The sequence below is a fragment of the Ostrea edulis genome, chromosome 4 (genome assembly GCF_947568905.1).
Source record: "Ostrea edulis chromosome 4, xbOstEdul1.1, whole genome shotgun sequence".
In the NCBI taxonomy this organism is placed as follows: domain Eukaryota; kingdom Metazoa; phylum Mollusca; class Bivalvia; order Ostreida; family Ostreidae; genus Ostrea; species Ostrea edulis.
Genome location: NC_079167.1, coordinates 80,384,019 through 80,402,428, shown reverse-complemented (window position 1 = coordinate 80,402,428; position 18,410 = coordinate 80,384,019). Strand labels below are relative to the sequence as shown.

At 34.1% G+C, this 18,410-nt stretch overlaps 2 long non-coding RNA genes across 2 annotated transcripts in view; both read left to right on the top strand.

Annotated features, from left to right (window-relative positions):
* The first annotated feature begins 307 nt into the window (after positions 1-307).
* The window catches only part of LOC125670728 (uncharacterized), a 28,938-nt gene continuing 10,835 nt past the window's right edge, over positions 308-18,410 (top strand). Inside the window, exons 1-3 of the long non-coding RNA XR_007368374.2 lie at positions 308-442; positions 5,221-5,338; positions 10,770-12,651. This is a non-coding gene — a long non-coding RNA (uncharacterized LOC125670728). The remainder of the gene's footprint in view (positions 443-5,220; positions 5,339-10,769; positions 12,652-18,410) is intronic.
* Positions 1,275-1,734, top strand: LOC130054378 (uncharacterized). The gene is made up of 2 exons (XR_008802689.1): positions 1,275-1,341; positions 1,376-1,734. It is a non-coding gene; the product is annotated as an uncharacterized LOC130054378 (long non-coding RNA).

Sequence of the window (18,410 nt, the reverse complement as noted above, 5' to 3'; positions counted from 1 at the left end):
TTAGACTTGTAAACCGTAGTTTACAATCGTGAAACCGTATTTATCAGATAAACTATGTTTTGCAATCGCTAATGATTGTTTTCATTGTTAATTATAGTTTACGCTTGTGAAATATAGATTAACGTCGTTAACTATAGTTTATGGTCCGTAAACTATAGTTTACAGTCGATAAAACTAGTTTATCAACTGTGAAACTATGTTTAGCTCATTTTTGTGAATTTGGCGTGCCATATACGTGTGTACATAAGAAATTTACGATGCGGATATCAGCATTGCGTCACTGAGTCTGAATTCATATACATGTACTGTATGTTTGGGCTTACTTCGGAGAGAGTGGGGCGGAGGTGAATAAGATTTCATAGAGGTGCGGGATCTCCTTCCGGTCATCACTTGGTCCAAGACGAATTAGCATTGGCGGAGTCGAACCATGTAAATTCTTGGGGTCTGTTTTATATAAATATTGCATGTAGTTGAGGGTAACATTGAAAATTTTCACCCGAATTTGAATTTTTTTTCAAATGCTTCTCGACCAATCAGATTCGAGTGTTTTACATGAAAGTATAATAACATCAAAGAGTGCATGCCAACCCTGGGGGTAGGTTGTCGTTAATAGGGGATCAAAGTGTAACCAGACACTAACGTCTTTTTAAAATTCACCCATATCAAGATTCAATGAGTATGTTGATGGGTAACTGCCCCAGAGTCACCCTAACTCCCATAATATTTTGATAGTTCAAATATCTTTAAAATGATTGAGATTTCAACCCTTAATGCAAATATTTACTTGTTGCACATGACTCCATACACTGAGCACCAGGTTCAGGGGCGGATCCAGGAATTGCGGTTACGGGGGACGCCACTTTATGAGGCAGGGGGTCTGGGTCCAGGGCAAAGCCCTGGTGGGGGCCCAGGGGGCGAAACCCCCGGAAGCTCCTGGATTTTACAGAGTTTATAGGGCTTGAAGTCATTTGTACTATTTTCTATCGTTTTTTATATGGTGAAATCAGCAAAATGACGCTAATTTCAAGAGTTTTTTGGGGGGGGGGGGGGGGAATTAAAGTGCTCCCAATAAAGTAATTCAAGAAATCAAAAGATTTTGCATTTTTCTAAACAAGATACCACGATTTACCTTAAATTTGAAAAGTTCAGAAGGGGGGCGCGCCGGATGCGCCCCCTTTAAATCCGCCACTGAGGTTTTTGTTGTATGCATTCCTTCAATTTCCTTGTGACAACCCCCGCCCACCCCCCTCCTTTTTTTTTTTTTTTTTTTTTTTGGTACCTTGGATTTTGCCCTGCTTTTAAGAAAATTTGATATAGGCTACATCTTTTGAACTGTTTAAGGTTAAGGTTTAAGGCTTTCATATTTGGTACACAGATTCCTTATGGTAAGACCTTACATTTCATACCATGATTTTTCATTTTGTATCGTGGTTATGTCGTGACCCTATGGGGCCAGGTTGCGGTCACAATATAGGGTCAACATATTTCATGGGAGGAAGGATTGCAAAACATTTTTTTAAAAATCACAATATACTGGTAGCTAAACAACAGCAGAGTCGAGGTGAGCTATATGGACCTCTTTCTGACCTTGTGAACCATTCTCTACCCAGAGTGCATGTGAAGCTTGCGTAACGCGCCCTCTGGTGAGAGAATGCTTGTGAACAAGATGTACTGCGGGGTATTTTAATGAAGAAAACTCGCTCTTAAATAAAGCTTTAGAATCAATAGATATGTTTGAATGAATATTAGAGGACACGAATAATATCATTCAGAAGTGTGTAACGCGGATGAAACTAGATTTTTCCTCAAGACGTTTTCGCATCCGGCTCAAAATGTGTAACTCTTAAAAGATTGATGATGACATGTCCTATATCTATGGAAGTTAACAACATCATGATATACATGGAGCACTTGATGTTCAGACCACATTTGCTGTCCCAGAATGAGTTTAATAGTTCTTAATTCTAAAATTACACTTAGACGGTGCCAGACGATTTTATGTGACCCGGAATGTCTAAACCAACATGTACAGCGACATTATTCACATTTTTTGGTTGAACACCCGATTGATTTCTCTCTTCACTCCCTTTCTCTCCCTCCATTTCTCTTGGGGGGGGGGGGGGGGGGGGGGCGTCTGAGTTTGTTGTGCCTGGCTATATATAGAAAAGCACTAGTCCGATAGGCCTTGAGCGCCATCCCCGGCCCACTAGAACTTCACTTGTATCTGGTGACACCCCTACATAATGAGTGAAAAATTCTTGAGTGGGACGTAAAATATCTAACAAAAAATAGCAAATTATGTCGGAATGTAGCTATAACAATTCAAACCATTTCCAGAATACGTTTATGTAGGAATAAAAATAAAATAAATAAATATTTATTCGGTATATACATACATACAAACATACGTACATAAATACCAAGGATAACCCATGAATTTTCAATGGGGTGCTTTGATGCACGGATGTTTGCGCTAGGGGGTCATTTATGTGGGAGGAAACCGGAGTACCCGGAGGAAACCCACGTGTCAGAGCGGGCGACCGCCATACCCTCTCACATACAACCACTGCCGATCACAGGGATCTAGCTATATAATGTAGCTATATAAAAATTCAAGCCATTTCCAGAATACACGTTTGCTACTCTTAAGAAATAATTCAAGATCACATGATGTAAAAATTTAAGAGAGAAAACGAAGAGAAGAAAAATTGTAAAAAAAAAAAAAACAAAAACAAAAAAAAATGAAACTGACATTTTAATCTTATTCATAACAACTATCAAAAACGTCTCTATAATTCAACAAATAACAGAAATAGTCTTTTTTTTGCACGCAAACCTTTAATAAATTCTTCTCGATAAAATGGACAATTTTCAGCTATTTAATTAGTTATCTTTGTTTCTTGCTGTGTGACAAATTAAACACGCTAAACATCTGCTTTTCATATATATTTTTTTAATTTATTTATTTATTTATTTTTTTTTTTTTTTTTTTTTTTTTTTTTTTGAGATTGAAAAGAAACAATGCTTTCTATTTTAAGTACAAATATCATGTCTACTTCAAGTTCATACTAAAAAAAAATATTGTACAGTTGTTCCTAGTTGATGGGTTTTTATTTTAATTTGATTTTATATAAGATATACCATTTTATAAAAGTTTCATTGTGTGGTCGTTTAATAAAAATATTTAAAAGCATATCATTCATTTATATCAGTTTACTGTATGACGTTGTTATCAAAGTCGTCTAGCTTTGTTTAAAAGCTATACTTGTCTACGAAAATCTTTGACAATAACTAAATTCATTGTAACGGCCATGAGCGACTTGCTTGGGTATAAAACTGGTGTCATTTCTATAAAATAAGATTTTCTTAATTAGAGATTAAAGGAAAAAAATGTAGTTTTGCATATGCATGTATTTTGACATCCTTCCTTAATAAAAGAATCGGGAAGAGTAATTAGAGGTTAATCGGGCCCTTGAGGGCATATAAGAGAAAAATACAAATATACAGCATGTCTGACTACAACAATGAATTTAGGAGAGAGAGAGAGAGAGCCAAAATAAAAATATGCGTTAAACATTCTCCAATGAGATGCACATACCAACAAGTCATGAAATCTTGCACTGCACCCACGATATATGATTCATTTTATGCACTAGATTTGCACTGTACAAAACATACTATATATGTACGTAAACAATAACATTCTAATGTTTGTTTTTTCTATTTATATAAAGCTTGGTAATTATATCATGAATGATAACAAAGAATTCTCTAAATTGAAATATAATATTTATAAACAGTCCTCCTGGTTACCGGCATTGTGTCAGATTAGTCCAATGCAGGGCGTTACATTAGGCCAACAGAATATTTTCTCAACAAATGAAAACATGTGCGTTACACATTATACGAACATACACAATGCTTTTCTGCTGTCCGATAAATATAGTGGTCAATAAAAGACAAATAATCAATACGTCAGTTCCGAGATACGAACTCTTCTGTGTAGGAGGTGAATTTAGTGGAACTTTGAATGTCTAAGTGGGACAGAGTGGACCTACAGTCAACGAAGCGGCTTCTCTTTAAATACGTAAATGTGGGAAATACAAACTACCGTCGAAATAAATGTTTTACTAAAGTGGAAACATAAAAACAATGTCATATTTGCAAGTAATATCTTAGATATGGTACTTTTGACCAGCAAAATAACGTAAAATGATAAAAATTCTATGTATTTAATTACTCCATAAATACTTATCACTTACTTAGTTTGTGTATCAGTTGAATTCGGGGGATCAAACAGCGTATGAGAGACTTACTGAGTACATTCACTTACACAGTGATGCATATCTGTCCCACTCCCGCGTGTAAACAAATTGTTTCGCGTCTCACTATGTACGAGAGTTCGCCAAAGGGAAATAACTCGGACGTATCTCGAAACCGACGTATTAGATACAAGCTGTAACTGACGACATTTTTTCAACTATCCAATTATGTATCATTTAACTCCTGTCGGTATAACTAATATAATCCCCTAGATCTGAGGGGAAATTCGCAAAATGAATAAGCGAATATTGTTTGAGAGCATACCAACAGTGAGCGTTTCGTATAAACCTCCATTGCAACATGGGAACATGATTGCCGAACATATTCGGGTTGCTACGACCGAGGTCATATTCAAAGATGGAAACTGACATGAGTAACTACACGTTTCGTTTCTTTAAAATATTACATCGTCTCATGAATGACAAGAGGTAATATAAGTGTAAGAAAGTAATTTAATTACGCAAATGTGCCACTCAAATGAAATTTTGATCGTGAATTTTCTATAAAATTAGCATGAAATATAACACGTATTCCGTGCATCTCTTTCGCTTTTTTCCCGAACTGATCATGTGACCTCCAAGGTCAATGCACATCGGAGATTACGGGCAGGAATCGACATTTTCTGCTGATTTGACGGGTTTATTGCTTCAGATTCACTCTGATTCTATTAAGTTATATGTATTCAATCACAAATATGTTAAATATTTGTTCTTTTATTTTTCAATTTACTTACCGTCAGTTACAGCTTGTATTGCTTTGATTCAGATTAAAATACATGTATTTTAATGTAAATGAGATTTTTTCTAAAATTTGCATATATATATTGAACGATTTCAATTTTAATCAAACGTAATTTGAATCATACACACTCTACATTCCAATAAATGTTGTTTACAGTACATGTGTCAGCTGATAGAGGATAGATAAGAAGAAGTATCCAGATTGACCCTGGCGGCTTCAAATACCGGATAACAGTGAACTATACTGAGTACAACCTACAATCAAGTATAACAAAGTACGGAGTATACTGGAAACCTGAACAATCTCTCTCTCTCTCTCTCTCTCTCTCTCTCTCTCTCTGAGAATAGCAGTTTTGCCGAATTAAACTCGATCAAATGTTTTATTAATTAGATCACGCTATATAGTACTCCGCCGTGAGAAATCACGTTGTTTGATCGTAGTATTGCACAATTCCAGGCTTCATTCTGAAAAATGACCATATGGCGCCACAAAATATAAACATTCTACATGTAAAACGTATTTTTCCTTGACTGAGATGGCGTTGTGAAACATGAATTCTCGTTCAGTAGCAAACCCCGTTGTAGTAAATTCCATTTGAAAGGCTTACACCTAATGGGTACCACAATCCTCCATACTTTGGACAGGCAATTAGTTGATCAAGGTCACAGGGTCATTTTGTCGCAAGGTTATCATGTCACAGGGTCATCATGTCGCTAGCTCTGGAAAGACTTATTAAAAGACAATCACTCATAATTGATTAATTATATAACCAAAGTTTGCTAAGTTAGAAGTATTCTTCAGGTTTCTGTCAGTCCTGAACGGAAGATATTAAAGCTTTCTCAGCGGGGTGACGACCTTAACCTATGAACTGTGTATGAGAGAGCTTTTGGTATTTAGTGGGTGTAGTGTTTGTGAAATTAATTTTCCAATGGTTCCGTGTCTAACAGTCTCGTGAATTTGACAGTGAATTTAACCCGCGTATCGAAAACTTTTACATGGCTTAAATACATGTATAACTTTTTGAACTACTATATTCAATACAATCTAGTTTTTGATGAAGTGCAGATGCAAACTTTGTAACAAGGGTTATAATCGACTACCGGTAACCAATTAGAGACTTTGATATATATTGCGGGGGGATTTCTTTGTCACAGGAAATACATATAGGCCTAGTAACAGAAAGAACTGATTGGTCTAGTTTCATTACAGACTGTGAAACTTCCTCACTTTTTTTCCCTTCTTTTTAAAATTCATTCAAGCTATTTCTCACAGATCGTCCAGGGGAAAAAAACCATCATGCATTTTCGTCAAATGGCAATCAAAATACATGTGTACGTGTATCCACGAAATGAATGGGTTGCACAATAGTTACACAGGTGTCCCCCAGGTGTTCTCGGCTATCGACGAAAGTCCGTGAAATGTCAAGGACGCGCTCAATCAACATTACAGGTGCGTAGAAGACCTGTAGTGCAGTGAAGCATTACTGTGAAATGTCGTATAATATTATATATAATCAGTCATGCTAAGCGTACAACGCATCACAAGCAATGCTCGAGTACAATCATTTACAGTAGAGGCAAACTATGGTGTCCGGATAGGGCCATCTGCAAAAGCGTAACTGCGCGTTAGTCACAACACGCCGTCGCGCCAAAAAGCAACGCGCCTTCGCGCAGACAAGCAACGTGCCATCGCGCCGTCACACCAACAAGCAACACGGCGCGAAGGCGTATTGCTTGTTGGCACGAGAGTGCGAAGGCGCGTTGCTTGTTGGCGTGAGAGCGCGAAGGCGCGTTGCTTGTTGGCGTGACGGCGTGTTGTGACTAACGCGCAGTCACGCTTTTGCAACGCGTGCACATTTTTGCAAGGCGGCCACCAGATAATAATTGGCGACCGCAAGTCAAATTTATATGACTGTCGCCAATGAATTTATATGGAGACGCCCAGATAATAAGTGGCGGCCGCCAGTCAAATTTATATGGCTGTCGCCAGTGAGATATGGCTGTCGCCATTGAATTTATATGGAGACCACCAGATAATAAGTGGCGGCCGCCAGTCTAATTCATATGGCTGTCGCCAGTGAGATATGGCTGTCGTCAATGAATTTATATGGAGACCACCAGATGATAAGTGGTGGCCGCCAGTTGAATGAATAATTCTATACCCTAGAGTGCCACCTATCATCTTCAGTATGTTTACTTTCAGCTGTGTCTGTAATAAGCAAATGACACCCCATATTCATGATGAGAATTGAGAGTGTCCATTGTATGTATGAACATCATATTTGTGTACTGGAACTCAGTCCTGTATTGTATAATTGTATAATTCTTTATTGCGAAAGACATACATCTTATATCATTATAACAAAATTGAACATGCATAATAATTACAAAGCTGTTCCAAAATAAACGTCACATTCTTACAAAGATATCTAGCAGATGTAAATACGATAGTATAATGATTGTAAAAAAAGGGGGAGAACGGAGATACAAATTACATATCGTAGACTGTGTTTAATCATGTATGTTCAGTGTTATGCCCGTTTGGGGCCTTATGGAATACATCAGATAGGGCTCTAAAGAGAGAGATCGGTAGATAAAACCACCGGTAGAAAGTTTGAAGTTGAGAACAGGATGGAGCAGATAACCAGACCCAAGCATCGGTCCCAAAAAATCGGATTCTTTATTTCTTTAAGCTATACAGCTCATCGGTTATAAATACAAAAAATCAGATTCTTTATTTCCTTAAGCTATACAGCTCATCGGTTATAAATACAAAATATTTACAAATATATACAAATAATACAGTAGAGGGTGAGTAGACATACAGTTACAATTTTGAGGATATAAAATCAATGCATTTCAGCATACATATAACAATACACGTGGATAATATGGCGTAGCAAGTACAGAATTCATAAGTTACATGAAGATCGAAACTTTGTAGCCTGTTGTAGGAACTTTCCAAAATTATTGAGTTCGTTTGTATTATTTACACTAAGAAGCTTTACTAATTTGAAGACACTGGGTTTCTTGTAATAAAATGATTTGATATATTTAATTCTTAAACCGTTATAAAAAGGACATTTTAAAATAAAATGAAATTCGTCTTCTAACTCATTTAGGTTACAAAATGTGCAAATCCTATCATTTCTTGAAATATTTTTATGCTTGCCCTTCTCAATGTTCAAAGAGTGTGAAGACGTCCGAAATTTTGTTATATGCAAGGTGAAGATAACGAACAGTGATCAATCTCATAACTCCTACAAGCAATACAAAATAGATAGTTGGGCAAACACGGACCCCTGGACACACCAGAGTGGGATCAATCAGTTTTTTAAGATAGAACTGTAAACAAAAATTATCAATAAGGTGTTGATATAAAAATTTAAACATTTTGGTCAATTTACAAAAGATGAAAAAATATTTTGCTTATATATATCTAATAATTTTTGTTCAATTACCTTGTATGTATTCTGGCCAAATCCAGATTCTTCCCATAAATATGTTAATCCCAATTCCGACAATTCTTGTTTTATACTTATAACCCAACTGTCTTTATTCAAAATCATGTAATCAAAACATTCTTTTAAAATACATTTATTTGTATTTCTAAGTTTTAACCAGTATTTAAAAATGCACATTTTTCTTCTGACATATAGAGGTAACCGTCCTAACTCACAATAGATAACATTATTATTTGTACGCTTACTCACTCCCAATAACTTTTTACAAAACATAAGATGAACCTTTTCAACATCAGGTGCCTTGTGAAAAAAACCCAAATTTCGCATGCATATGAAAGAATGCTATGTACATAAGTATCGAATACAGAACATTGTGTTTCTACATTAAAATGATGGCTTTTCAATGTATTAGATATTGCAAACAACGCCTTTCGCCCTTGTTCAGCCACATCCTTTTGTGTTTGTAAAAAAAATTCCATTATAGTTAAACAACATTCCCAAATAGTTAAAATTATTGACAACTTCAATATTATGATTATCATAAATCCATTTTTCATTATTCCTTATAATGCTCCCATTTCTAAAAATAACAACTTTTGTTTTTGATATGTTCACAGTCAAATTCCAATCTTTAGTATAAACATGTAATGCATTCAACATTTCCTGCAAACCATCTGGTGTCTCAGCCAAAATCACCATGTCATCGGAATACATTAAAAGAAAAATATTAAATAACTGTAATTCTATACTTGCACAATTTCCACGTATAAAACTTATTTCAAAATCATTTACATATAAAGCAAAAGTATGGGTGATAACACTTCACCTTGCATAAGCCCAGTTTCGTTATTGAAATATTCACTCAAAAATCCATCGAATTTAACAAATGACTTAACATTACTGTAAAGCGACTTAATGACTTGGAGTAACGTTCCCCGTATACCAACATTACATAGTTTGGACCATAATTTTGATCTATTCACGGAATCAAAGGCCTTCTGGAAATCTACAAAGCAACAATACAAACGCTTTTTATTATTCAGAGTTTTGTTAATTAATGATTGTAAAATAAACATGGCATCAACTGTAGAACATCAGGATCTAAAACCAAATCATAAATAAAATAAAATCCAATACGCATGTATCAGACCTGAAAGAAACAGAAATTATGTCGTATTGTAGTGACAAATCGAAGCAGACAAGCTCATATCATGAAATATTTAAATTTCCAATATTTTTATCTTTGATATCTTTACAAATTGTAATGATAGTCATTTCCTCATGAATCGCTGTGCAGTTGTGAACAATGCGCGTATGAATCTAGTATATAGTACGACTACTGTAACGGCTGGGGATTCTGATAGAAATGAAAGTAGAATTTGAATATGAAAATTAGATTCAAATTTCATTTCTGAAAATGCCGGAGTATGAACTGTGACGCTTCACGTCGACCCACTGTATGATGCGCTTTGAATAGTTTGAAAAGTTAAAGTGTGTCAAAAGGCATTTCAATTCATACCCTCCTGTATTTTCAAAAAAGAAAGAACTGCGGATGGTAGCATTATTTCGCCGCCTTCTTTCTGTTCAGTTTTTCAAAGTTGTCATTTTTAAATGATTTTTATGTCATTATTGATATCCATATGAATTTTCAAAAAAGTTGACTTATTTGATAAAATAACGACAGGTTACTCTATAATTTGGGTTAAAATCATGTATTTCACTTTAGAAATGAATGGAAAATATTTTTGACACCCCCCCCCCTGAACAAAAATTCCATTCAACGGGTATTATAAATTTTCATTTTGTAAATTTATACCAAATCGTTTGTTTTTCACGGAGGGGACCAAAACACAGCAAATATTTTCATTGTTTGATCAATAACAATGAGATTAACCTATGAAAAATGAAGATTAACCATTTTTTTTTTACTCAAAGATATAAAGTAATTTGACAAATCAAATGATTATTCATTTATATCAATAAGCATTTTAAAATTATATGACGTTTTAAAGCACATATTTTTCTACCTCCTAATCAAAAGGAGTTGTAATTAAGAGTAATTGATTAATTAACACTGGTATTTAAGTTAATGATCTACTACTAATGAATTCTACTTTGCATGAAAAAACCTCATAAGCAAAATTGCAAAACTTTTTAAAGTATACGAGTTGAAAATGTAGGCCGGAATCTAGAGTTAGCGTGCGAATTTCTTTATTTCTAAATTGAACCGTTGTCTACACAGATATAGCATGCATTCGTAAGCTTTGACGCAATTGAACAAGTGTATAAAGAGCACAGAAAAGAAAAACTACACTACAAAAGTCAACGAATCGGAGGCAGAAATGGTCGAGCTCTTAACACACGCGAGATGGAGATGGCTTGGGGCATTTCTCTGCTTACTTGCTCTCACCAAAGGACTGCAAGATTTTAATTTTCCAAATACTGACCATTACCTTATGAGTGTGTTTCCAGAGGGAAAGGGAGTTTACGATTGTTCCAATCAAAATCATCTGCAATTCCTTATGAAACTTCAACCGACCTGTCTGTTTTGCTACCAGAGATCGGGAGACTTGCATGATATTGACATCCGTAACGGCACTTGTAAGCATTTTGGATTTGGATGTAGTAGAAAATGTTGTCAAGGAATAATACGAAATGTACACATTCCAGCCATATCGAAGACTTTGCCCATCGTGACGTCATGTGCCTGTGGTTCTTGCTCTGAAGATTTGGAGGACGTCTCCTTGCTGTCCTTCATGCGGTCCATGGGCAAAGGAAATGGTGACATTTTTATGAACAAACTGGCGTCGAATTTCGGAAAGAAATTCTTCTAGTCGCTTATAATTGAAAACATTAGATACGATTTATTTTGTCAGATAATATAAATCCTGTAAGTAAATAAATGTATAGATAAAAAGAAGATATTTGTCATTTCTATGCTATTAGACGATGCAAATATACATGAATCGAAGTTTGAGGCATGCAGTTGAAAAGTTTTCAAAAGCAGATACGACCGTGTAAAACGTTGCAATATCATACAAATCTTGATTTATATGCAAAAGTCTTGATTGATATTAAATAATCTTGTTATTCATATGCGAAAATCTTGATTTAATTTCGATAATCTTGTTATTTATATGTGAACATTTTTATGTATATTCGAAAATCTTGATATTTACCAGTGTATATGTGAAAATGATGTATGCGAATTCTTTTATTTTTTAATTATTTCTATACGATAAATCTTGATTTATATTCGATAATCGTGTTCAATTTATCGAATATGAATAACAAGATTATCGAATATAAATCAAAATTTATCGCACATAAATATCAAGATTATGGAATATCGATCAAGATTTATCGAATATGAATAAATAATGGAACATAAATACAGAACAAGATTATCGCATATCAATAAAAAAAAATATCGACTATGATCATGGCGAGTAAAACGTTGCAATATTTTACAAATCTTGATTTACCTATGTACTATTAAGTGCAGAAATTTTGATGATTTGTATTCGATAATCTTGACATCTACATTGCATATACGAAATTTTTTTATTTATATTTGATAATCTTGATATTTAAACCGTATATTCAATTTTTGATATCATATGTGCTAAATCTTGATTTATATTCGATACTCTTGTTATTTATATTCAATAATCTTGTCATAAACATGTATATTCAACAATCTTGATATTTATATTTGATAAATTTTGAAATCAAAATTTTTGCATATACATGTACATGTAGATATCAAGATTATCGAATATATATGAAAATTCATCGAATATAAATGACAAGATTATCAGATTATATATGAAACTTGATAAAAAAAAAAAAAAAAAAACCCAACATTACGACTATTTCAAAAACTGCGAATTCTCCGACAGGAAAGAAAACAAAATGTATATGGACTTTTAGTCCCCGAGGGTCTCTACAGCCCAGTAGCTAAGTACTTCGTTACTAGTTTGAACTTTTTTGGCACTCTGTTTTTCCCTGGAGTGGCTGTTAGGGCTTACAAGTTTACCGTTATTTCGGATTTCAAAAATTTCGGTTGAGCATCACTGAAGAGACATTATTTGACGAGATGCGCATCTGGTACATCAATTAAGGTTGGTACCGTGTGGGAAGTATGCAGGTGTGTAAAGCTGCGCAGTTCATACCCTCATGTATATTTTAAGAATGAAACAATTCTTTTAAGAATACATTTGTATTGTGTGTATTCTGCTTTCTATTAAAATCCACGACATATTTGCATGGTTTCATTCCATAGTTATGTCCTGGTTCTAGTGTCGTCTGTCCGCGTATGAATATAGACATTCCACGAACTTCGCGTCCTTAGAACTATTTTTCAAAAAATCCATAAAGTTATGAACGATAAATTTTCTTCCTTTGCATCGTTAAACGGGAGATGAATCTCCCGCTTAACGAACCAAAGAAAGCATTTTATTATTGAAATCTTTTGTTTGTTTGTTTGTCAATATTGTGTATGCTGCTTCTGATAGAAGGGAATATTCCATGTCCTATAGTACCGCCTCTTGCTACCTTTTGTATCGTAACATAACTAACAAAACAAGATATTGCGCTACATTCGTGCTTCCAGTACATATAAATCTGTAATCAGCATGTGTGGACAGACTCAATAATCTAGACGTTTGAGTGACAAATTCAAAATTTTAACTATAAATATTAAAGAAAAAAATATAATAATTCCGCAGAAATTTTACAAGCACTTTCGACGCCCATAGGGCTTTTCAGATCACACAACTGATTATGAGGTTGCTTTGCATATGAAATCAAGGCCATATTTTAAGAACAGACTATCGGCAACCCTGACATAATTGCTAGAAATTCAGTCACAAATTGCCTTACTTCGTCTGCTGAAGACCGTGATTTATGGGTTGACGTCACAAAGTCCAAACCAGCAGACAATGGGGAAGTTTCCAAGAATATTAAATACCAATCATCTTATTGCATCATAGTGCTTTCTTAATAATATGTATGCAATTTAAAAATAATTCTAATGAGAATAAACAACAACAAAGGCATGATATAAACGCACGTACTGTGAGTTTGAATATGGCGTGTAAAACTTTGCAATATTATACAAATCTTGATTTATATTCGATAATCTTGATACAGTGTATTTATATACGAAAATTGGATTTTTATGCGATAGATCTTGCTATATATGCGATAGATCCAGATGTACATGCGATGGTATTGTTCTTTAAATTCGATAACCTTGCTACTTATATTCAATAATCTTGTTATTCATATTCAATAAATTTTGATTTTTATTCGATAATCTTGCTATCTATGTTCGATGATTTAACATAAATATAAATAGAGGTTTATCAAATATGAATAATAATATTGTCGAATATAGATAAGAAGACTAGATCGAATATTAAGATTATTGAGTCTAAATCAAGATTTATCGAATATAAATAACAAGAATATAGAATATAAATCAAGATTTATCACGTATAAAAAAAAATTAAAAAATGCATACAAATAACAAGTTTATCGAGTGTAAATCAAGATATCAGGATTATTGATAAAAATAAAAAATTACCGCATATCAATCAGAATTTTCGATAAATATGAATATCAAGGTTATGTAAAATAAATCAAAATTTTCACACTGATATGAATAACAAGATTATCGAATATAAATTAAGATTTGTATAGTATAAGACAATGTTTTTAATGCCATATTTGAACGATGTTGACAGGCTGCGTGAAAAACAACGCATTTTTTTCTTATCTACGGTACAGATATCCAACACGCAGAAACCACACGTACTTGCACTGTGCAAGTTTCTGTAAATAAGTTATGACATCTGTATACTACTAATAATACAAGATATTAGTATATAAACGTCATAACTTATTTACAGAACAACTGTCTGTAGTGGCAAGTACAAACCTTTTCTTAGAGAAGCATGGATTGACAATCCTCAACCGAACACTGTTCGAAAGTAGTGCATCTGGGTCAAGGTAAGCACGTGTTCATACAGGTCTTTGTACCACAAAAATTCTAAAAACATCCTATTTTGACATTTACATCTGAATTGGTGTAAAAATATGGTCGACCTTTGTCACAGCGTTTGGATGAAATCAACAGCTTATTTACCTCATGGAGTGCAGCTTCACGTATTGCGATATTTACATTCCATATATATTTTTCTGTTGAAATGTATCAGAAACCTACCTCTTTGTTTTTGTTGTGAAAAATACCTTAACTAAATCAGAAACATTTCACTGCTAACGGATACACTGTTAAAACCCTAGACACTGGTATATTTACACGTGAAACTGTTTACATGGTGTAATATTTTTATACAGTTACGCTCCAGACATATCTTTTCTTTTATGTCTAATATTATCATTTAGTTGCAACATAGCTTATTTGATGGAGAGACCAGAACGCGAGTCTGTCATACTGCTCCGTGTGGTACAGATGTATGTGCAGAATCTGTGTAGGATTTTGCAGGAATTTTTTTTTAGAACATCTTTTTGCAATAAAGTAAAACGGGGGAAAAAACCCCCAAAATAATGCTGGAGATACTTATAGGTGTATATGTATTACAAGATGTGTTTGGAATGAAATTAGATTGACGTGATTTTCTCTCTCTCTCTCTTATTCAATAGATTCAACGACAAAACCAAGACAAACATTTTAATGTAAAAAAAAAAAAAAAATAAATAAAATTTATCACTGCAGTAATAATTTGATACCAGAATCCTGCTAAAACAATGAGCAGGTTTAATTTCGCCCCCTTGTATTGGGAGTAACATTCTTTTCATGTTCTCATAATCTAATTTTATTGTTCACTTCCATGAACGGTTCATATTTATGTGGATATTAGAAGTACTGTTTTAAAGTATCTGTTTCCCAACAAATTGGGTGATAATATATTTATGCGTGTACACGTGTTTGAAAATGAACATTTAATTTATATAAGCTGATGTTTTAAGAGACCCTTTCTAGTACAGGGGCGGATCCAGGAATTGCGGTTACGGGGGACGCCACCTTATGAGGCAGGGGGTCTGGGTCCAGAGCAAAGCCCCGGTGGGGGCCCAAGGGGCGAAACCCCCAGACGCTCCTGGATTTTACAGATTTTATAGGGCATGAAGTCATTTGTACTATTTTCTATCGTTTTTGATATGGTGAAATTAGCAAAATGACGCTAATTTCAAGAGTTTTTGGGAAAAAAATTAAAGTGCTCCCAATAAAGTAATTCGAGAAATCAAAAGATTTTATCATTTATTTCACCAGGAGTGGAAGAAAGTATTGCTTCTTTTATCGTTTAGTGCATTTTTCTAAACAAGATACCACGATTTACCTTAGATTTGAAAATTTTAGAGGGGGCGCGCGCCGGCTGCGCCCCCTTTAAATCCGCCACTGTAATCTAGTATGTCATTTTTAAAAAAAAATCTATGTGCATTTTATTAAACATGATGTAAATATAATAAATATTGACAGTTCATTGAGGTGAACTTTCAGGGTAGAGTGTGAGAACATGAAAAGAACAATGCTCCCAACACAAGATGATAAAATATAAATGGATAACTCGCCATGTTGATTGTTTGAACAAGAGTCGGCTGTCATTTGATTCTATATCAAAATATTACAAAATGAAATTCAAGCTGTGAATATTAAATATACACAATTTCGCTCCACTCAACTACTTACCGCAGACCCCCCAAAAATGCCATGTACGTCAAGAATGAGGTTGTTCTACAAGTTGACAAATTGTATTTTAAAATATTAACTTATCATAATACCTTCTTGGAAAATATGTACACCGGTAATACATGTGAATAAACTTCAATACATTTCGTGATATATTTAAGAAATGAATTTCATAAATTTTCATAAACTTTTATTTTTAAAAAATCATGAGGGCATGAATTGCGACACTCTACGCTGACAGATTTCATGAAGTGCGTTAAAAACGTTAATTTCATGTGTACTATATCTATTAAAATTCATCTACACATTATTTGCAACAGCAGAGATAATGGCTGTCAATTACAATTTGTTAGCATATCAAAGGCAAAAACATTGGACGTGGAGATATATTTATATAATACACATTGGCATACCGATTCCCAAGAACCGTGTGGCAATCATCTATAATCGATATTTTAATTTTGTTTTTGCAAGTGCATGTGAAAAATAAATAACATCTATAGTACATTGGATTTGGAATAAAACAGTAACTTTATGAATAGGATAGAAAATGGAAGGGAGTAAAATACTTTCTTTATTCGACGCAAACTGTTTTATACAAAGTGCTTGTATTTCTGTGAACCGCTCAAGAAAGCCATCGACATTGGGTTACGACCTTAGGAAGTTATAAACGGGTACATTTACGATTGTTACTATAATTCGTACTACGAAAGCCTATTAGGATCAAACTATGGGAGAAAATAAACAGAAAGGCGTAATAACGCGAAAAAAGGCGTAATAACGCAAAGTGAAAAAGCGTAATAACGCGAAAAAAGGCGTAATAATGCAAAGTGAAAAGGCGTTATAACGCGATCCATAGACCTTCCCTTTCTTTCGTTGAACAGGGGGGAAGACAGCTTCAAATCTTTACTGAAGAAAAGATTTACTACGTAGTTGAAATCAGTGCATGCAAGTAACATGGCATACTCACACACACCAAAAAAAAGAAAAACCTATTTGAAAGAGGAATGGAGAAAAACTTGCCGTCTGCGTACTTATTTAAGTTAATTATTACCTTGACAAATCTATGACAATTCAATTCTTAAAAATAAGTTTTAATAGTAGCAATTTCAGTCTAAATGTATTGTACATATATTTTCCTTATCTGAATGAAAGATCCAATCCTTAACTGATAAAAAATCTTCTCGGCATGCAGTTACATGTATATATGCAAATCTTATCTCGGAATGGATATCTGATGCATCTTTTAATAAAATATGATGTAGATAAGATTTTTAAAAGGAAGTTATATTTGCAGCTTTGAATTTTCTATGTTTACACTTATATACATGTAGGGTGTTGCTTCTGTCCAAAGACAATGCGTGGGACAATTAAAACTCGGGGAAGAGGGCGTTGTATGTATGTAATTTTTCACCATAAATTCAAAATATTCAGTTTTCGATATGAAGTCCAAAGCGATTAATATAAGAATTGAGAATAGAGTCAATGGGTTTTGTTAAGTAAAACTGTAAATGACCAGGGGGGGCGGCGGATCCAGGAATTGCGGTTACGAGGGGGGGGGGCACATTATGAGACAGTGGGTCCAGGGGGCGAAGCCCCCGAAAGCTCCTGGATTTTATAGATTTTATGGGTCTTGAAATATTTCTCCTATTTAGTCATTTGTACTATTTTCTATCATTTTGATAAGGTGAAATTAATAAAATGACCCAAATTTTAAGGGTTTTATGGAACAAATTAAGTTCTCCCAATAAAGTAATTCAAGAAATCAAAAGATTTTTTCATTTATTTCTCCGGGAGTGGAAGAAATTATTGCTTCTTTTATCGTTTAGTACATTTTCCGAAATAAGATACTGCGATTTACCTTAAATTTGAAAATTTTAAGAGGGGGGGGGGGGTCAAAGTCTTCTAAAATGGCTTGTTTGTCGACATCAATCACATGTTGTTCGATTAACTTGTAACTACATATATGTATTATTATTTACACCTGAGAGATAAACCTAGATTTGCCAGTCCTCTTTAAATGTTTACAGTCCAACTATCATTTCAGGAAACTCGTTCATCATAGCATACTTTTAAGATACAGTTATTTGATTGTCGTTATTCAAGCCAATACAGTGTACTTAAATAAAGTTTTACTTTGATCACTAGAGGAACTCTACCAAGTTCGCA